This window comes from Podarcis tiliguerta (assembly GCF_965153285.1).
Source record: "Podarcis tiliguerta genome assembly, chromosome: 4".
In the NCBI taxonomy this organism is placed as follows: domain Eukaryota; kingdom Metazoa; phylum Chordata; class Lepidosauria; order Squamata; family Lacertidae; genus Podarcis; species Podarcis tiliguerta.
This window is the reverse complement of record NC_139537.1, coordinates 51,739,608-51,762,714: the sequence shown is the minus strand read 5'-3', so window position 1 is coordinate 51,762,714 and position 23,107 is coordinate 51,739,608.

Here is a 23,107-nt window from a genome sequence, read left to right as displayed (position 1 = left end):
TTTCGAGGGAGCTGCTCGCTTCCAAGTGCGGACGTCCTGCCGAGGCCAGGGAGGCGCTTGTCTTTCAGCTCTCTGTCCACAAAGGAAGGATCTCGAAGGCAGTCGTTGGAAGGTCTTTCCAAGCGAACGCCTTCCCTGATCCTACAGCTTTCGACAGAATCTAGGCATTTTGAAACAAAAAATTCCGGCCTCTTATCCGCGCCGGATCCAGAATCCACCTAAAGCAGCGGTCCCCAGAGCACTGAACTGCCCGCAATTTGTTTACTTATGAATAAACGTGCTTAGGATCTGATCGCGCTGGAAGTTAAGGTTCCTTTGGTCGGTTAAAGGTCCTTAAGTTGCACTAGTTTCCACTCAACTGACCAAGCTTGTTACCTATTAAACTGGGAGTGAGGCTTCAGCGGTTTCTGAGCAACCATATTAGTTAATGGATCCTGACTGGGTTATTAATAATACATTCCATTAAAACGGTGGGATTTCCCCTCTAGTGAGCAAGAAGAAGGTTTGGGGTGTAAAATCCCCTCTGGACTCCCAGGCATGTTATGAAAGAGCGGATCAGCATTACTTAGGCGCCCATCCTTGACTCACTTCTGTGCCCCACTGAACTCAATGAGGCTGGCTTCTGAGTTGACAAGCATACGATTGTGCTGTTAGTTAATCGTGTCCTCTTCCAAGTATATATGCAACCCCCTCATCTGTCACCAGACTTCGACTCCCCGTCAACCTAGTTGATTGCTCAACCCTATTCCCAATGTTCATAGGGATGCGCGATCCTGCACACACGTCTCTGAGGGTCAGTCCCGCGCAACTCTGTGGGACTTTCTTCTGACTTTAGATTTGCGGGTCCCCAATAGCTCTAACGTAGAGGCCCAGATCTACTCGAGAGGCGGAATGGGGGAATCCAGTAACTTGGCCTAAACTCAACTTTGGGTCCCAGTATGTTGTTGGACCACAAATCCCATCATCTCTGGCCTTAGCTAAGCTTCCTTGGGTATGATGGGGGCTGTACTCCAAGAACTCAGAAGTATAGGATTTTCTGCAATCCTATACACACTCATGAGGAAGCTTCATTTAACACTGTGGGATTTCCATCCATTGAATTGCCCTAGCAATACAGGGTCCTATGCGCGCTTCCTCAGAAGTCACTCTTCCCCGAGAGTAAGCTTCACTGAACGCAGTGGGAGAGACTTTGGGGTACATACGTGCAACCCAGGAGGAAGCCTGAAAAGGCCATGATCTCCTTCGCCTACAAGCCTATCTTGCTGCGGCCAAGTGACTTCCTGCAGGAGAGTCGCATGCGTCAGGCAATGTGCCCCGAAGTGTCGCCCATCGAGGCCACCACGCTTCCAGGCCGACTAAACAAATGAGAGCGACCCACTTTAACTGCGCTGCCGGCGGTGGAATTCATCCCACCTACGGACTGCTCAGCGGCAGGCGGCTGGCGAGGACCGCGCTTGTCCGTCCTCTGCAGGAATCAGGCATGCCTTGGGATTGTAGGGGACGGTGGAGAGGCCGCCGTCGAGCAACGCGGCTGGCGGCTCTGGGACCAGCGAGGAGGGTTGGGTGTGCTGGTGATTAGGGGTTCCAAACTCTCCGATCTGGAGATTGACCTCACAAGAGGATGGATCTGCTTTTGAGGCAAACTGACCGGCATTTAGGCAATCAATGGACACGAGCCACTGACAGTCTTTAGGGCAGAGGGTGGGGAGCCTGTGGCCCTCCCAATGTTCTTGGACTCCAACTCCCATCAACCCCAGCCAGCATAGGGAATTGTTGGGGATGGCGGGAGCTGTAGTAACCTTCTCCTTTGGAACCCAATCGCGTTGCTATATTCCATAGCCTTCCTTTTCTCTGCCGCTCGATCCTAAAGACTATATTTACTTATAGAATCATGGCAGAGTTGGAAGAGACCCCGAGGATCCTGCAATGCAGGAATATGTAGCTGGCCCGCACGAGGATCGAACCCACGACCTGGGCGTTGTCACCACCACGCTCTAACACGTGACCTTAAATACTTGAAAGTAAGCTGCGCGAATTAATGCGTGCAGCTCGATCCTATATGTGCTTGCCTAGAAGCAGTCCCTCTGAATTCAGTAGGTCTTGCAGGCTGAGCGGGCGCCTTCTTTCCAAGCGAAGATGCTCCGGAGAAGGGAGGTACCTGCGCCCGAATCTGCCTATTTACACATCGTATTACCTGATCAAGAGACGGACAGACAGGGAGTAGTTAGCTCCACGGAACTTACATCTGAGCAAGCATGCATGCATCCGTTTAATCTCTATTCAACATGGAGTATCTTCTTAGGCGTTTTTAGACGCGCAGAAACGGTCTAAATAGCAGTGTAAGTAACAGTGTATATATTCTGTTGAGTAGTCCGATTAAATTCGACGGGACTGTCCTGGCGTAAGCAGGACTGTGGTTTGCGGCTCTGGGTTTCTTCCCATCAGCTCGCTGCTGCTGCTTTGCCCGAGTCCTCTGACAATGCATCAGCTTTGTGAATTCATGCCTCGCACACTGACCTTAGCAAGGAGGATTCCGAGGTGTTTTCTGAAGCCTGCAGAGGAATCGGATGGAAATCTACATCCTGCGAAGCTCCCTCCCTGACTCTCTCACACACATACACAAAGCATACACTCTGTCAGCCCTAGGCAAGTTTTATTGCAAGTGAACCCCATGAGGCTTACTTCCGAGGAAGCGCGGCTCTGCTCAGTGGCGTAGCATGGGTTGTCAGCACCCGGGGCAAGGCAAGTAATTTGCGCCCCCTAACCCGTGGATTTGCTTCCCCTAACCCGTGGATTTGTGCCCCCTAACCCTATCCCCCAGATGTTGCGCCCGGTGCGGCCGCCCCCCCTGCACCCCCCACGCTACGCCACTGGCTCTGCTCGCATCTGAAACGACTCTCATAGGGAAATCCGATTGTCTTCCCAACCCTGCTGCGCCCTTTTGACTTTCAGGGCTCGGAGGGGGCCGTTCCCCAGCAAAGCTGCTCTGTGTCAACACCCAGCCTCTGCGAAGGGCTCCATTGCTCCTTTAGGCGAGAATCGCACAAGAAAGGCACCGCCCGAGGCAATTCCTCCGCAGCCTGGGCCGCGTTCTCACCTGCGCTTGGAAGCCAGGCCTATTGAAATGGACCAGACTTCCTGGTACATCTAGTAGGCAGGGATGGAGCTTAAAGACGCTCCCTGCTCCCTGCTCCCTGGGAAGAGGATGGCAACGCTTTTAAAAGCCTTAACACCATCCTTCAGATTTGGAAGTAGCGCCTGCATGGCAGAAGGAGCCATTGGTAGCCGCGCATTTCTCAGGTCAACAGATTGCAAACGTCGTATTAACATCAGCAATTTAATCCGTTATGGGCCACTTATTTAATTATTTTGAATATTACGGAACATGAGGCGCATTTAATAACACTTTCAAACAGGTGATTCGCAGTTCAATCCTAACCTCGTCTACTCAGAAGTAAGCCCCATTGAATCCAGTGGGTTTACTCACAGGTACTCGGGAGGGTTAGTATGGCAGCCTAAGAGCTCCGATGACTCTAGCAAGGCTTATTTCCGAGTAGACACGCGTAGGGTTGCGCTGTTAATATATTTCCTTGCTTACGATGCGAGGAGCTGAGGCAGCCTAACTGCTTTTTCTGGGTTGGTATTATTGACAGTAGTAGGACTTTCTTCCTCACAAAATTACATAAGATCAACGACTACGAGACTAGACACCCCCCCCCCCAACACACATACAATGAGTGACACGTCGCGCTTTTGTGACAGTTAATGACATGGGACTAAACCGGCTTTATTCTCCATTTATAGAGGGTTTAGGATCCCGGGTGGTGCAGACCTACCAAACAATTGCTCTCAGCAGTTGGGAAGAAAATGAATGTGTGCGCGCGCTGCTGCGCTTAAACCACTCTCTGAAATCACTTAGTTGGTTGGCCGTTGACTTCCGCAGGAATCAAGGAGCCTTGCTTACACCTAAGGTAAACTCTTTGCGCTTGTCCTATTGACAATCCCCAAAGCCACAGAATACAATCTGGATGGCTAAGGCTTCGGCTTCGCTCTCTGGAGACAGAAGTGCTGCTTCTGTGTATGTGGAAACAGAGTAGACACAGGCAGGATCACAGATCTATTCCTGAGCTAGCCGGGACGGAACATTTGGGTTTAAACCGCTTTGTCCCAGTTTTCTGCAAAAATGTGCTCCATGAGTTGGAAACCAAGCCGGCTCCAGATAGTTGGCAAAAGTTCTCAGGCGGTTCCACACATTAGGTTTTCTCTCTCTTAAAAGTGTCTGATTTTGCTGCACCCACCACGAAACGAGAAACGTATTTTCTACGTCTGTAACTTTCACGGTGGTGAGACTGCCTGTTCAGTCGACTTGGAAAACCGACTAACTCGGCTGAACAGGACACGAATAGTGGGACAGGGGTACTTTGCTCTTAGGAAAGAGTTTGACAAACGACGCATTCTGTATTAAGTATGCCTTAAATAGGTTTAGCATAATCAGAGCTGGCTCTTTTAAACTGTGACTTGCGAGGGCCAGAGAGAGAACTCCTGAACAATCCTGGTTCAGTAAGGCGTCGAAAGCGCTTCTCTTACACCCGGTTTGGAGTCCTGCAAAATAACACCACCACCACATTTCCTGAGGGGGTCACAGATTAACAGACCCTCCGAAAGAGACCCCTTTCTAAGCATAACTCCAGCCCGAAAATGGCTTCTTTTGTCCAAGATCGCTGCCTAGGACGATAAACAGAAATAAATTAAATGGCCCGGTAATAAAAGATCAGCTTCTTCTAAAATAAACAGCGACAGTTTGGTATTAACGACAGTTCCTGCTTGACTGGCCTGACCAGCCAAACTAGAGCTCACCGATTTAGACTCACTTCGTGCCCTCGAAGCAAATGAGAGACTATTGTTTTGTTTTGTGTTTTGTTTTTAAAGGGGGAGGGTGTCCTTAACTGGGTTCTGGGTAGATTTGTAAGAGTTACCCGAGGAGCACAGGGTCAGGCTGAAAACAAGGTAAGGGGGGAAAGGCGGAAAATGGAATATACCCAATCCTGAATCCTCAGAAGCAGAGTATTTTGGTAGTGATGCGTCAGAATATTACTATTGCAGAAGTTTTCATGGCGCATATGCTTTTCACAATTCTTATCTGACGGATCTTTCCCACATCGCCTTGCAGAAAGAATCGTCTGAAGTCACTTACGCTACATTTGCTTGCATTTTAAAATAAATGCAAAACTCCTGCTACGCCTTTGGCTTCCCAAGACAGCAGGAATTTGAACCGGGATCGCTGAAATCCTGGCCACTTGCTTCTTCCTTCTTCCTTCTGATTTGCTTCGCTTGCAGGTTTGGCCATAAAGCGAAAATAAATGGTATGAGCCCAACTCTACCCCTCTGTCTATCGCTTTGTAAAATCGAAGGCAGAAACCCCCTTTAATCGGCGAGTTAATATAAATGCTATTCTTGGTGTCAAACAACGAGAGCTGGGGAGGTGAGCGCGCGCCTGTTCATTCTGGGGAGAGGTAAGCGCCTAAATCAGGCATAAACAGCGCAGACGGTTTAGGTAGGTTTTGGACTGCCTTCCCAATAACATGGCAAATGGAGACATTCCGACATCGGTTCCTACTACCCCAATCCCGAGAATTCGGGCTGGATTCAGTGAGATGTTCTCTGGGAGAATCGGGGCCGTGAAAGAGATTGTTAGTTGTTCTGGTTGTAGGCCGCCTGGAGAACGGTTTTGCGGAAAGGCGGCTCTGCAGAGAAATTGTGGACACAATCCGATCCAGCTCAGCCCGAACCCCGCGCGTGTTTACTCCAAAGTAAGTCTCCCTACTCAGATTCTTCCATTCCTCTCCAACCGTCCCTTTTCTTCCATTTCGTCAGCCGAAGTTAGCTAACTACTAATTAACTGGGAAAGTAAAGGTCCATTTCCTGTGGGGGGGGGGACCCTCTCACCTCACCGCCCCCCCCTTGTCCTTCATCCTGCCTGCTGCAAACCCCAGGCGGTGGCGCGCCAGCGGCGGAAGCCGCCAAAGCGCCGGCCCGCCAGAAGCGCATCTAGCGGCCCGCGGAAAAGATTCGCAGCGGGCTCCGCGTAAATGCGCCCAGACCTCGCCGCCATTTTACAGCAGCTGCTTCCCTCGCTTCCTTCCCTTAGTCGGATCGCCTCCTTCCCCATCTAGACGAGGACCCTGATCTCTTTAGCAGACGCGGGCGGCTGTCTCCGGCCGTAACAAAGCCGGTCCCTGTGCGCTTTTCTTAGCAGGGTATATTTCACCTTCTCCTTTCCTGACGAAGCTCATTTCCAAAGGCTGGTGCCTCCTGTCCCCATCCTGCTTCGCTGGACTTAAAAGCCACCCCCCCTTTAAAAAAAAGACATTCTTTTTCCTGGGGAGAGGGGGATAAAGGGGAATCGCGTGGAAAGGATAGAAAACATAACTTTACGCTCTGAATCTCGCACCCAAGTCAGCTCTCCTTCGGTGTGTTTAGAGGGGGCTTGCTTTCCTTTTTGGGTGGGTAATAAAATCCTGTCCCCAAACTCTATAAAATGGAACAAAACCTGCTGTACCATAAAGCATTCTCTCTGTCCAAACCGGGGACACCATACATCATATAAAAAATAAACGCCACCTGATAATAATTATTAGAGATTGGGGAGCCGGAGTAGACAAGCAGATGCGCCAGAATCTGCCCATGTCTTCGTAATTTGTCAATTGCCGGCGGACTTGGAGATCTTTGCTCCGACGTCCCAAACGGAGGAGTTTGTTCTTTCCTGCCTTACACAGTCGGACCCTGTACATTTCATCCGTAGCGCGAAATGCCCTGGAAACGTTTGCTTTCAAGGGATTTCCTTCCAAGTTAGGGAGGCGCAAACGGCAGGGAAGGTCATCGTAGTAGTTAAGCCTTGTTGACATGAATTTTTTGGAAGATGCAGTAAGAGTTCTATTTGCCTTTAGGATGGAGGTGCGTTTGGTGAGGATCCTAACTAAAGATGTCGCCTGAGAAATAAATCCCATTGAGTTCAATGTGCTTGACTCTCTAGAAGTGCAGTTTTCCTATTGCTCTTGGGTCCTTAACATAACTGCTTGGAGCGAGTTTGCTGCAATGGCTAAAGGGCCGGGAGCATAGGGGCCGAGATCCCTTCGCTTCCTCCCCAACAAAATACAGCATTTGAGGGGGCTGCCATCCCCCAAAGTTGTTGGGATTCCTATTCAAATGGTGATAGATCACGCGCGGCTTACCTGGTCCCCTCCCCCAATATTTTATTCAAGTTGGCACCCCTGGCTGAGAGTGATTTCAGGGGTCCGAAGCTGCGATCTCTTACAGGTTTACTTAAAAGTCTAAGCAGAGCTGAATGCAAGAAAACTTGGGTAAATTTGTCCTAACGATGGTGCTCTCAGTTTTGCAGTATGCACTGGAATCCACGAGGCTCACTTTCAAGTAGCTTTGAATGATCCTATGTGTTCTGATTTCAGTCCCCTACATTTTAGTGGCACCTACTTCCAGGTTAGAGCAACCACAACAACCCTTAAGAGCCTCTTGTCCTCTGCACACATAACTTGGAGGCGGCCCCAATGGGCTTACTTCCGAGTAAACCTACAATGGGTTGAAATGGCACCGTCCCTAAGCGATCCTCCTTGGGAACGTCCCATTGAACTCAGGGAGGCTGACTTCTGAGCAAACCGGAGCAGGAGCGGGCATTAGAAGCCCATGGGGGTGCTTTGAAACTCGCCCCTTTATTTGTGGCTATTCCAGGCCAAAGGCAGCGAACTCCGCTGACTTGAATGAAGCCATCTCTCAGGAACATTTCGCTTTCTCTAATAACTAGGCAGAGAATCGGGACCTTCGGTGGGGGTTGCGATGTCCCCCACCCTAAGGGAGCCTGCTGGGAGGGTGACCTGAGATGGCAGTTTTGCTTTGGAGCTGCTGCCTATTTATTATCTCTCCCCCACCCCCCCGGGAAAACTGACTCCCGCCGCAGCGCGACAATATCAAGGGGCGGTGGAAGCGTGAGCCCCAGATGCCTGCCAGCTCTCCTGACCCGGGTAAGCTAAGATCTGACCTTCACATTAACACGTTAATAGAAGGAAAAAGCCGGCCCAATAGTTTTATGCGAAGAAACGCGAAGACTTTCAAAGTCCGGGGAGCCGGAGCCTGTTTGCTTTTCCTCGACTCCTGGCTTTTCTTTCGCTTGGGAACCCATGTCTCCATGTAACAGAAACAATGTTTGGGCAAAGCCTGCACAAACAAGGAGAGGCCGGTTTACAAGGCTTAAGGAACCGGCTTTTGTGCTTCCTTTCCATGCTGAAAACGCTCTTTATACCATCCCCTTTTCTGCGCCCCTCTCCTCGCCCCCCCCCCGCTCCCCAGCTTCTCCCTTTTCCTGGATCTTCCGCCACATCCCGACTTCAGGTCAGGGTTCCTTTCCAGCTTTCTGCGATGAGAAAAAACAAGGATCTCCTTCAAGACACCAAAGCGATTATGGAAAGCGAAGCTAACCTAGAAACTCAGGCACTGATCGCGAAAGTGCCCTTTAGGGTTGCTGTGCGCCTGTAATATATACACACATCCTGCCCACCCCTTCAAATAATTCCGGGAAATGTAGTTTAAGGGAATCGGAGCATTTTGAGGGTGAGTTACAGTTCCCGGGATTCTTGGGTGTGTGCGTGTGGCGATGTGCTTTCAGTATATGGCTGCGTCAATCGACCACTTTGATTTTAAAAATACAAGCTTGAAAAATGTGCGCATCTTCCCCTCCACTGAATTCAATAGGGGAATCAAGACCACGCTCCCATTTCTCCCATTGACTTGGAAGTCAGTCTAGCGGGCGAGGGAGACTGCGTGGGATCAGGCTGCCCTAGGGCTGAGCTGTGGCTGAATTGTGCCCTTTTATAGTCCGACCAGTTATTCCCATCCCACAATCCTGGATCGAAGCTGTTTTTTTGTTTTTTTAAGCATATCCCTCGGAATTAGTAGGAGATGGCACGCAGGCTTTCTGGAAAGGAAAGGGACCGCTGAGATCAACTAGACGCTGGTCGACTTAACTTTCCAATTATTGCGTCAGTATTTCCATCGCAGGACTTCGTGCGTCTCGGGTTGCGATGAGGAAGCAGGAAGGAAGAAAAAAACCCGACCCAGATGAACAGCACCAGAGATTTCACTGAAAGCATTTGTGCTAAAGCAGCTGCTAGCGATGAGGCTGAAAGATTTGTTTTCAAACCCGAAGGTTGCAATGCTGTGGACAGCTTAAGGCTTGGACCACCTTATTCTTTACAGATCATGAATGGTTTGGGGGAAGTTGGGATTCCTTCACTGTGTTGGCATCAGATGTGTTTGTCAACAGATTCCATTTTATTTTAAGGAAAGCTGACCAGAGCAAGTTATTTGTTGACTGAAGTAGGTTGGAGAAGAAACCATGATGTGCTTATGTTCTGTAACCATGTAGAAGCAGTTTTGTTCCAGGGAACCCAACAGTCCATCAATGGTGTGCAGATTCCACCGCCAACACTGGCGGATGGTGCCTGCCCTCTGCAGAAGCAGCTCATGAAACCATGTGGAGGCCACCTTGGTCACAGGTAGGCCATCTGCAACAGAACTCTCAAAATGCCACAGTTGCCTTGAGTGGGCCTTTGGCAGATCCAAGGCCAGGTCAAGGTGCTTCCCAGCCAGTAGCAGTGGAGAAAAAGGTGATGACGTGGTCCCAGCGTTTCTTTGTGCTACATCACATTTGTGATATCAAGGGACACACATTACAGGATGGTGTGGACATTCCTGGCATGTTCTGCTGCCAGCATATAATGAGAACCAGCACAGGGATGCAAGAGATGGCAGCATGCAACTTCCTATTTCCTTGCAAAATTTTTTGAACAATAACTGTTCTGTATTTGTTTTTATAAATGAAATTAACTTTTAAAAATAAAAAGTACCTTTTGGTAAACAAGATTAGCTACACATGGAAGTCATGCACAATGCATTCATTTGCACTAATTTGATTAAAAGCACACATAAATCACAGAACATAATGATAACAGCAGAAGGCTCCCAACTGACTGCCTACTTCCCTTCAGTCCTAGGATGCCACAATTTATGCTTTCCAGCATTTAGAGAAAATCTTTTTATAAGCAAACTTTAAATGTAGTAGGAAGCAATATATATTTTTTGGAAAGTCTATTTCTTTGCCTCCAAACAAGCCTCAGAGGCACCAATGCATTTAGGAGAGCAAGAACTCTATCCACAACTATATGCTACTTTGTTTAATGTGGCCTCAGTGAGTGAAAGAGAAAAATAGAGGGCTGACTCTTTGCATGAGTCTCTGGGGAAATCCTTCACACATGTAACTAATTTGAAATCCATACTTCATAGGTAGATTACAGTTCAAATCTGGCAAGCTTTGCCCTCCCCGCCAACTCTTCCTTTGGCCAATATCAGGTCGTGACTCCTGGGGCTGAGACAACAGGTGCGACCTCAATAATGCTCAGGAAATTGCCAATCAGTTTCAGGTAAGCAAACCATTCTGCCTTCCTACTGGGGCAACCTATCTCTGAACAGAATCAGGATGGAGTTGGAAGTGTAGCATTAATTGACTACTTCTTTTTATCTCACTTTTATTACACTGGGATAATAAGGAACTCCATAAAACTGTGTAATGCTTGACTAACCTTGCTTCACCTACGGTGGATATAACAGCCCAGTCATATACAGAGGCAGGCGTGTCTGCCTTCACCGATCTCTGTGGGCTTCAGCAGACCTGAATCTGCAGCACTTTCCAGTCAGGTGAAGAGAAATGTCAGAAGAAGGCAACGAGAGGGAGCAATGGCCATTTTGCATGTGATGGAAGTTGGAGCCAGAGCCGTCTTTTCCATAGGGCTTAGTGGTGCGTTGCGCCAGGGTGCCGGCCTCTCAGGGGAGCCCCAGTGAGTGGGGGAGCTGCATGGCTTTGCCAGTGGCCTCCCCTTTTCCTGCACGCCCTCCAGTTGTGCCCCACCAACCATATGGCTGGTGGCATGCAGCTTGCCTCCCAAGCCTCTGTGGGAGGAGAGCGATCTCTGAAGATGCTTAGGATGGAAGCTGCGCCCCGCTAACTATATGGCTGGTGGGTGCACAGCATCCCTCCCAAGCCTCTGGATTGCTCTCCTGCAGCGGCATGGGGGAGAGTTGCCCCCCCAATGGCTGGCAGTGCGCAGTTTCATACTTCCCCCTTCCGTGGTAATTTGGGGGTGCTGGGCGGATATTTGCACCCCAGTGCCGCATCTGCTAAAGACAGCCCTGGTTGGAGTGCCATTTCGAAGCAATGCATTTTGTCTCAAAGACATCTAGCCATGTGACGCTGACACAAAAGCTTACAGTATGCAAAAGAATGAAAGATCATTACACCCATGGGGGGCTGGGGGGCAGCTGCCCCCCTAAAACAAGTCAATATTTAAAAATACTCACGTCACAGAACCCAAAGCAATGTTGTTGGTGTTTCTATGCGTCTACTTTATCCCCAGGACCTTCCTTCTCATACAGGCTCATGGGTGGTTAGAAAGTTCGACATATCTTGTCTCACGTAATAAAAAAGCAATATAAGCAGATACCATTCACATATACATTTGACACATCAAAGATCTACTTCACACGGACAGAAGGCTGATATTAAACCAAAGCACAGATTTGCAGTTGTGGGGTATTCCCCTAGTAGTACCCTAAACGTAAAGTTTCATTCCCACACTGCTAACAGTGCACCTGGCTTGTACTTGCTTTGGGGCTGTGATTGTGGATGTCAACCTGTTTAGTGTTGTCATTTAAGGATGTAATACAAGGCTTTAGACCTGCCTGCCAAGCGAGACTTAGCTAGCACTATCTTTGATGATCTTCTGCTGGCCGCTAAAGAGATTTTTATTTAAACAGGCCTTTGGCCCATAAACTGACACAGGTAATTTTGTGTGATTTAGTTTGGTTTTAAACGATTATTTGTTTGATTGCATTGATGATCAGCTGCTTTGTTTCTTTTGTTTTGAATTATATTGTGGTTTTATTTTATTTGCATCGTTGCCAATAGGTGTAATGAGTGCTATTTGGTGGAAAGTGGGGATACAATGTAAGCAAATGATGATGATGATATATGTCTATCAATATTAATGCTGTGTGTTAGTCACAGTATAGTCACTATATACTCTTGAGCACAGTGCTTTGCAAGTCATGACAGCTGATCAGCAGTGTCTGCAAACCTGCTTTGGCTCAATCACATCTGATCTGCCATGCTGCCACTCACCTGATGCTATATATGACATAAGTTGAAGGGCAGATGGCTTGGCCAGAGTGGTCTTTTGAGCAAAATGGGGAGGCTTCATTAGGCCCACAGTCTGGATATTTCCAACCCTGAGTGCAGTGAATCATGTTGGATACTTCTTTATAGCTATCTTTATTTTTCCTCTAAACTAAGTGACTTTTTGAATCTTCCTCTCCCCTAGCTTGCTTTGAGCAATAATGCAATTATATCCACAGGAGTCCTACTAAAATACAGAGGACTCACTACCTTTACAGTGGCAACCATACACAGTGGGTAATTTGATGGGGCCAAGGTCACACAAAGGGCCTTTCAGGGTCACAGTCTGTGGATTTACTGTTTTGTAGATTTTAAAGCTATATGCACATTACTAACTTAAAAGACAGCCAGGTCATTCTTTTGCTCAATTTGGATCAAAGATGGTTTGTGGGGAAATGCATTGAAACACAAGAAACAAGAGGGCAGATGCAGGATAGATAGGGATGGTGGCTAATGTTGTGTGTACACAACTTTCCAAATCGGCTGTGGGAATGCCCTGGACGACGAGTAATTGGGAGCATGTAAACAGCCTTAGTTGCACTCAGCTATGTATGCCATTGTGGAATTCTTTGCTGTGTCGATAAAATTCAGCCTGCAAGATAATTTTCAAATGGCCAGTATGACTAGTTTGTAAAAGCCACCCTTTACTTGAGAAGCTGTGGGGAGCATAGATGAGAAATATTCTCCTGGCATGCTGCTTTGCCACATGAAGACTGGGTGCTCACTCACTCAAGACATGTAACATTTTTTTATATTTGTTGGAGACTATTAAAGCCAGAGGCCAGAAAATGCTAGTTGTTAAATAAAGGGAACCTTTACCATGGACTAATCAGTTTATTTGCATTTCTATATGGAGTGTGATACCCATGTAGTCACGCCAGAACAGTTGTCAGCATTGATGAATTAATTCAAAAGTATGACTTAAAACATCCCAGCACCAGCTTATGTGCAAATAGCATACATATTCAGTGCTACATTCTCAGGCCAAAATCCATCAATTGATTCTAGTTTTATATTTCAGCACTGAAATCAAACTCATACTATTTTGCTTGGGCCAAACTTGATTGTTTCGGTTAGACCTGGTGCGTGATGAATATTCTGAAATCATTACAAAATGGGACATTAATAATAATTATCATGAGCAAACATTAGCCCTGGCTTGTTCAGGATGCAATGCTACACACACACATTTTAGCGGGAGTAGATAGTTTAAAAGGTGAAAACCTTTCTTGGGAGAAGGGGAGGCAATATATTAATCACAGGGAGGAAATTTCTAGGCTGAAGAAATAGGAAAAACCTACTTTGAAAAAGCACACACTGGAGTATTTTTGTTCCATTTGTCTGAAAACCTTTGAACACTTTGAAAGTCAATGTAAGTATTCTTCTAAGTGCTGTTCAGTGACTTAAGCAAGCTTTTTTATTTTTGTTTCTTTTACTCTTACCTTGAATGCACACTGTGACTAATCTAGTGGGAATGAATAATAGATCTTTAAGGAATACAGAAGTTTTAATACAAACTTTTTCTTTCTCAATTTATGGCCGTCATGAGGCTTTATACAATGGTTGTCATAGGAACTCTGGAAGTCATTTAAATAAAGGCAAACTTCATGACTTCTTTATTCATGATTTAGAAATGATGGATTTAAACTGTTGTTGATACATGATCATAGCTTGATTTGCCATGTTTTCAAGAGCATTAATAAAGAATTAAATGCATGTCAGCCTTGGAACACCCTCTTAGAGGTTGCCCTAACATCCTGATTAAATGTTTTCAATGTCTGTATCCAAAGCACGTTGTAAAACACCTTACAAAATCTGGGGTGTGTCACGTCTGATATTTTTATTTTGTGTCGCCTAGCTAATGCCCCCTGACGCTATCCTCTGCTGTATGTTTGTAATTTACTAGAAGTGGATCAGCCTTGGGTCAATGGGGGGTGGGTAGATGGGATGGGAGTGAGGTTGCCATCTCTATGATAGTAGGTAGAGGGTGATATGGAGGAGGGAGAAGGTATAGAGGGGAGGGAGAAGGGCTAGTTGCATCAAAGCCCTTGCCCCCTCTGCTTTGCCTACTGTATTTCAGAATCTGGGGGTGCCAGACAGCTGCCCTGTGGCCTGTTTTTGTTGATAATTGCCAGAGGAACAGATTGGGATATTGTTAATGTACCCTTCACATTGTTGTGCTACAACCTCCCTAACCAAACTTGCAGGGGTAATTTTGGATGCTTGGTTGGACAGCCGTTTCCTGGTGGTGTTGCAGGACTTCAATATCCATGCTGAGGCTGCCTAAAACAGGCCAGCTTGGTGGTTCATGGTCTCTATGGGCATCCATGGGGCTGTTTCAGTATATCAGTGGTTCAACACGCGTGGCAGGGCAGTCCCTAGACCTGGTATTTGCAACAGGGTGGATTGGTAGTACTTCATTGACGTGTGTGTTTGGGGCTTGCTGCGAGTCCATTGGTGATGTTTGGGCTGAATGTAGCTACTCCATTTGGGGGCGGTGGACTCATTGAGATGGTCTGCCCTCAGAGACTGATAGACTCTGATGGATTCATGAATGCTCTGGGGAATTTGCTGGCTGACATGGTTGGTGCTCATATTGAGGCCCTTGTCTCATTGTGGAAAGGGGAAATGCTCAGAGCCATTGACACAACACCTCCTGAATGCCTTCACTGTTGCTGTGGAGTACATAGGTCATATTGGTATTTCAGTGGCCTGTGTGCGATGAAACACAGTGGGGAGGTGGTGTAATTCTCAGTCTGAATGTGGTAGCGGTGGCAGAAAAAACTTATTTCACCACCACCACCACTGTGTCTGCAAGTAGCTGTCAAGCACAGCTTTTCCAAGTGGCCTGCTGTGATAACTTGGTGAGGCACTTTAGGGACAAAATCACTCAGCTTCAGAGTTGGCTGCTACATGTTAGAGCAAGTCCAGTGTGCGGTGTCCCGAGTACTGTCTGTTCCATCTGTACTGGATTTGTCTTAGTTATTGGAGCCTGAGGATTGTGGACAAGTTGCTTGAAGAAGTGCAGTTGATCACCAATCCTTGACCCTTGCTTCTTATCTGACTGGTCTCAGGTCCACTTGCCAGCATCTCCAGGTAGGGCTGGAAGAGACACTTTCCTGAAAGGAAAAGCTGCTGCCTGTCAGTGTCAGCGATTGGGGCTGGATGGGCCAATAGTCTGAATCTGTATAAGGTACTTTCAGTGTTCCTAAGGGATTGAAATGGAAACTTTTCTTTTCTTCTTTCCCAGTTTCTTGCATTTTCTTAAAATTGTACAAATACAGTGGTACCTCGGGTTACATACGCTTCAGGTTACACACTCCGCTAACCCAGAAATAGTGCTTCAGGTTAAGAACTTTGCTTCAGGATAAGAACAGAAATCGTGCTCCGGCGGCGCGGCAGCAGCGGGAGGCCCCATTAGCTAAAGTGGTGCTTCAGGTTAAGAACAATTTCAGGTTAAGTATGGACCTCCGGAACGAATTAAGTACTTAACCCGAGGTACCACTGTATGTGATCCTATTAATAAATCATACAAAAATACAAATGGTACACATTCATTCGTAGTAGCCTGAGTACAAAGAATGTAAATAAAATCTCTCTCTCTCTCTCTCTCTCTCTCTCTCTCTCTCTCTCTCTCTCTCTCTCACACACACACACACACGTATTCTGAACCCTGTCTAGGCCATTTATGATTCAACAATTCAGAAAGAAAAAAAAAAGAGAGAGAATTGTATGCAGTCATTTAATAAATTAAAAAAAAAAGCGACTTCCTAAGGGAGCACATTTTAGTTCTTGATCTAGAACAGTCTCACGTAAACAATGGTTCCATGGTGTTTACTGCATGCTATTATCTGTCTAAATACTGGGATTACTGTTTCCTTTTGTGTGGCAACTGGCTGGTGGTTCTCACTAATAGCCATTATTAGTAGCGGTGACACGTTAATTGAACTTTTCTGCTCCCATGTGTGTGGCACACTTCAAGGTCACACAGTGCACCGGAGTTTCATGTGTATTCAATTACTGTAGCATTATGAAAGAATGTAACCTGTCATACATTAAAAAATATCACTTGCTACTCTGCATGGGATAGATGGTAACCTAAACCAATCAGCTTCTCTGACATAGTTGGTCTGTCTCTTGGATGCTGTAAAAAATTAAGGGAGGAAGGAGGATAAAAAAGCCAAATATTCTTCCACAAAACAGGGATTAACAAGGCTGATCTTCCATAGATATTTTGTGTTCTCCTCCATTCGATGTGTAAAAATAGTAATTGCTTGCATCCACCATAAGGCCTATACATTTAAACCAGCACCATACTGCTTTAAATAGTCGTGGCTTCCCCAAAAGCATCCTGGGAAATGCAGCTTGTTAAGCGAGCCCTTTCCCCCTCACAGAGCTACAATTCCCAGAGTTCTCTAGGAAGAGGAATTGATAATTAAAGTACTCTGAGAATTTTAGCTCTGTGAAGGGAATAGTGGCCTTGACAGTTTAAAGTGGTATGGTGCCTCTCTAAAATATAACAGTGCAGATGAGGCCATAATCATTAGGTAGAAGGGATTCCTGTTGAAATCAGTATGATTTCTAAGCAATGTGTTTATCATGCCAGGAACATGCTAGGCAGTGTTGGACAGCATAGCAAACGTTCTCTAATAGCATCCATAACTTCTATAATCCATCTACTTTCTATAGCTCAACCTAAAAAATGCCCCTACTGTAAAATGGACTGCACTTGATAGTTCAATAAAAAGCTAGTACTGGGAGATCCAGCAGTTTATTGCTGCTTGACAGAGATGTTGTTTTTGGGAATGGAGTGTAATATCTGCTTCCTTCCAAGGTAGAAATGGCTGAGCAGAGTGTCCTATTCAAAATCAAGCCAACCCTTAATCTCTTATGGAGCGCAGGGAGATATATTTTTCAGACTAGTGCCAGGAATGTCCCCATCTGAAACCCTGGAGAGCTGCTGGCAGTCAGTAGACAATACTGAACTATGTGGTTTAAAGCTGATTCCTTTGTTCCTGTATATAACAGTTTAGAATTAGCGACAGTGTGAGAATCACCATTCAGTGCAAGTGAAATTCAAGCTGGGAACCATGCCTGTCTTATTTAAGAACTCCAACTGAACAAAGAATTTGCTCAGATGAGGTCCAAATATGTATAAATTGTCCATCATCACATACGAGGTTTAAGGCAGGGGCATATACCTCAGGTTAAGTACCTCGGGTTAAGTACTTAATTCATTCTGGAGGTCTGTTCTTAACCTGAAACTGTTCTTAATCTGAAGCACCACTTTAGCTAATGTGGCCTCCTGCTGCTGCTGCGCCGCTGGAGCACAATTTCTGTTCTCATCCTGAAGCAAAGTTCTTAACCTGAGGTACTATTTCTGGGTTAGCAGAGTGTGTAACCTGAAGTGTATGTAACCTGAAGCGTCTGTAACCCGAGGTACTACTGTATCTGTTTTCCCCAATATATTCTATAACATCTTAGTATGGGGATAAAATTGATTCAGTTCATTTTTAAAGATGAACCTACCTAATTTGCACTTTCTGTAACAATATGCAATTCTGCAGCCATGTAATGTGTATAGAAATGCATAGTGTGCTTAAAAAGTATATATTAGTGAGAATAACATAGAAAAATGTATTATATTGGGGAAATTTCTTTTAAAAATGTGTACAACAGGCAGAACTACATATAAATATGTGTATATTAGGAGAAATTTGAGCTAAAATGCTGAACTCCCATGAGGACTTTTTTTAAAAAAGTAAATTGATGTGGGAATGTGGAGAACTGAACTTGAGATTGGAAAAACGAGAAACTGAGAGAACCCAGAATTTACAGATTCACTTTTCCCTAGGCTTTAATAATTTAATAATGCACTGCGGACAATTAAACATGCCAAACTGGGTATCAAAGAGGGCATTGAAGCCTAAATCAAATATTTGGAATCAAATGTAGCATTTTCATGGTTGCTTCTTAGGAATGTGAATGCCTTTAAAAAAAAGTCTATTGCTCCTTTTAATGTCATAAATATATATACAGCATCAGATCATGAATATAATTACATCATATATTGTTTGACAGATTCAGAGCTATTGCCTGCGTCTGAACTCAGTGTTGTCTCTATGTCTGATTTCCATAGTAAGTTCAAAATGTGTATCATTCTAAATATATATACGATGCAGTTTATTTTTACATTCTGTACACAAAGACATACTGTTTTAATAGTCATTCAAAGCCATCATTTGAAAGATCCATTATGTCTACGCTGTGAATAAGAATTAAGATTAATAATACAGAGAACGGAGTTAGACCTCAATGGGCTCTTTGACAAGACAGACTAAAGGCACTTTGACATTACAGTGTTTATTTCTCTTAGATGGTTAGTTATCACTAGATAGCGTGAATGGTTATGGGGGCAATCCTATGGCAAGATTTGCCTTGGTGAGCACTTTAGGATGCAGCAGATCTCTGAATGAATGAACGAGCTTGGTTCAGCTGGGCTCAGCCTGTGTTAAGACCCCAACCCTGGCTTGGCTGAAGATATGTCAGTCAGGGCTCAGTCAGGTGAGCTGCAACTCGCTAAGCTGAAGTCAGTACAAGTCCCCCAAAAGAGGTATTCTGGGGGCGTGGTTCGGAAGGACTGGGCAGAGGGGACAATCCTAACTCTGTTCAGCTCATTCACATGGCCTGGGGAAAAGGGCAGTGTAAGTTTTAAAAGAGGCACCCCCAAACTCGGCCCTCCAGATGTTTTGGGACTACAATTCCCATAATCCCTGACCCCTGGTCCTGTTAACTAGGGATGATGGGAGTTGTAGTCCGAAAACATCTGGAGGGCTGAGTTTGGGGATGCCTGTTTTAAAGGCTTGTTTTCCTCTGACAGGCTTGGGCCTTGCTCCTGAATGGGGCATGGATCTGGTACAACTTTATGCTGGCTTGCTTTATGCCAGCTTCTTGTGAATAGGATTGTTCTCTAAATGTATACTTGATAGGAGCCGTACTTGGCAACACATGCTCCTTTGAGCTATTCTGCCGCCCAATACTTTAAAGCACATGATAGCTGTTCAAAGGCAGCTCTTCAGACATGTTGCTGTTAGGGTTATAAGTCAGAAATGAACCACAGACATTGTGGGAGCCACTCTAGCTCTTTAGAAAACTGTGGACCTTGAATGGCCCCAATTAACTTTATGGATTGTCTTCTTTCTTATTTCTACACTCTCCTGTTGCTATATCACTTTCGTTTCCCACCTGCACACCAGTTTATACAATTTTGCACAACAGGTCAGCCACATCTACAGTTCACAGGCCCCTGCCTGTTCCCAGTATACTACCATGACCTTGCCTTTTCTTGCTTATGCCAATGTGCCTGTATCTCTTCCTGTTTCCTCCTGTACACCTAGCTAACCTATCTGGAATTTGTTGCTGGCTGCATTGATGCCACGATTTGGGAGAAGGCGGGATATACATTTTTCAAATGAAAGCTGTATTCATATTCAAATACAACCAAGGTTACACTTAGAAAAACAGTTTAACTGGTTCCCGCTTCAGATGGATAGTGAAATGTTGACAAAAGGTGAAAAATGTAAAACAAAAGCAACGCCCCACAGAATAATCCCACATTCCATCAGTGATCTTTTTCACTATTTCCCTTTTTATATTTACTTTTGTTATTGGGGTAAATTGATATTCCGCAAGTGTAATGCAATTTACACCTTGAGATCCCTTGTCATTATTCAGCATTGTTTAGAAGGTGATTATTTTTGAACACTCCTCATCTGTTCTGGTCCAAAGATAACATAAAAATCAACCATTTTATTATTTTAGGGGGTAGCCGACATCAGGATCAATAAATCCTGACAGAAGCCATTTGCATTTTAATGAGTTACTCTCTATAACACTGTAAAGAAAATTTGACAAGTCATGGTCTCTGTGATTGCAGACATACTTTGCAACTACTGTAGACAAATATTTTAACCTGGGAAGCTGTCAGTCACCCATCTCAAAAAAGGCTATGAAGCTCAGAAATTCACTGTCCCCCAGCTATATGTTATTTGAGTATGTAAAAACATATAAAGATTTCATTCATTGGAACAGAACCAGATGCAAAGATAGACATTAGTTATAGATTTCATGCGTATTTTTCATTATGCTCAACTTACAAGGTTAGTAATATATGGCAAGGAGGTTTGTGATGGAAGGTCCTGTTTTATTGTATTGTCAGTTACATATGAATAAGAGGGACATATCAATATTTTTCCATTATCCTGGGATGGCACCCCCACCCCCTAAATTCAACCGATTTGCTTATACTCTCTAAGGCTGAAACAGAGACTGAAATATCCTGAAAGAAGTGAAAAGCTCCTGTAAAAAAACATTCTTTCCATTTGAGAAAGATCAATTCTAAGCATGTTTACTTGGAAGCAGGATTGGCGGTGCAGTGGGGCGATGCTGCAGAGTTACACTCTGGACAGTGCTATCATTGGCACTTAGCAGGGATGGAAAGTAATCATGGCAAATGCTCCTGCAGCCCATTTAGTAGAGCTAGAATGGTGTTGCGGTATACAAGGTTGGACTAGGACTGTGGAAAGATGGGTTCAACCAGCCATGAAACTCATTTGATGACTTTGGGGCTAGTCACAGGGTTACCTTACAGGGTTGTTTTGAAGATAAAATACATAGGGGGAGGCCACATATACAGGGAGACTAAAAAGGTAATTAATAAATGCAGAAGTAAAAAATTAGAAGCCTTTCAAGTATGGAAGTGTTGGGTTTTTTTTACTATGAAAACCCTTGTATACAAATAGGCTGTCTTTGCATGTGGATTTCAGAACCATGAGAATGGTACCACTGGTTTTTGAATCAGGGCCATAAGGTTGAAATAGGTTACACAGTGTTTTGCTTTGTAATTGTACTGTGATATTCATGACCAAACCTGTAGCATCTCGCATTATTTAGCTGATACCTCTTATTACAATTTTGGGTGTTGGAAATTGTTAGGGATCTGTTCTGTTCTCATCCTGAAGCAAAGTTCTTAACCCGAGGTACTATTTCTGGGTTATCAGAGTCTGTAACCTGAAGCGTATGTAACCTGAAGCATACGTAACCCGAGGTATCACTGTATTTATAATTTTTGGATATAGGGGTTATACACCATTCTTAATACTAGCCTTCTGCATGCTGGGCAAACTTATACTGAATAACTATTAAGTTTCCACCCACCCTGCTAAACTGTCACAGTAATTTTAAAATTACGTGGAGTGAGCAAACAGAAAGCATTTGATAAGGTAGAGTTGCTGTGGCTGCTAGATGGCCGTTGTAAGTAATTTGAACTGCCTAGATTCTCTATCAATCAATTTGATTGTTATCCAGGCAATAATAAGTACGATCGGAAAGCCAAGAGATAAGCTGAGAGAATAACAACAAAAGTGTCTTAGCTTTCTTCTGCTAGAACACAAAATTGTTAAAGGTCACCCCAATCTCAGTTGAGTAGTACATGAGATTTCAGGGGTCTTGGCACTTAACCAGGGTTTGTGTTTCCCTTGGGAATGAGAAACAATTGATGCCATAGTGTCTTTATGATATATGGCTTATTTACACATATATACAACCTGAGCCTACTTGTGGAGGGACTTGCAGCAGCAGCAGCAGCAGCAGCAACAGCAGCAGCAGCAGCCCCAAACATACCAGCTTATTCCACAGTAGACGCATCAGCATCCTTTCTCTGCAGCCTCTCTTGTTCTGCAGGGCAACATCCCAGTTTAACTGTCACAACACTCCACACCCCTTTCTAAACCAAGCCCTCTTTATCTACAGAGGTAGGGAGGGCTCCATTCATTTGTATTCTAACACTTACTGGTATATCCTTTGATGTTTTGAACTCATAATGGTTAATACTCCCAGGCGGTCACCTCACAAGGAAGTTTGCCTGACTTCATTAACACTTGTTGAATTGGTTAGGATTACAGTGTCTAATCCTAAGGATTACAGGGACGCGGGTGGCGCTGTGGGTTAAAGCCTCAGTGCCTAGGGCTTGCCGATCGAAAGGTCGGCGGTTCGAATCCCCGCGGCGGGGTGCGCTCCCGCTGTTCGGTCCCAGCGCCTGCCAACCTAGCAGTTTGAAAGCACTCTCGGGTGCAAGTAGATAAATAGGGACCGCTTACTAGCGGGAAGGTAAACAGCGTTTCCGTGTGCGGCTCTGGCTCGCCAGAGCAGCAATGTCACGCTGGCCATGTGACCCGGAAGTGTCTTCAGACAGCGCTGGCCCTTGGCCTCTTTGAGTGAGATGGGCGCACAACCCTAGAGTCTGTCAAGACTGGCCTGTATGGGCAGGGGTACCTTTACCTTTACCTTTACAGTGTCTAATACACATCACAGGAAGTGTGCCTACTTAACTAGCTTTCTTAGATTTCAACTCCTAGATAGTCAGACACATAGATTTAAAAACAAGTTTAATTAAACATTTCAAACTTTAATTAGATTCTGGCACTAGTCTGATCCAGAATTTAGGCTGTCTTGCATCTGCAGATTCATAACAATATCTTTGGAAGAGCAGGCAAGTGCTGGCTAAAAAGAAAGCAATGGAGAGAATTCAGCCTGTAGTCTATTTAACAAATCCACGTGAAAGCATGAACATAGTCTAAAAAATACTCCATGTGTATGGGGGGGGGGAACGGTTCAGTGGCTTCACTCCTCAAATTTCCACTTGGATATCAGTTTCCAGTTGGATATCTGAACCTTCAATTTCCTGTTAGACTTATCTTAGAATTGGTTAAAAAATAAATATATATTTGCCGAGCCCATATGGCATCAGCT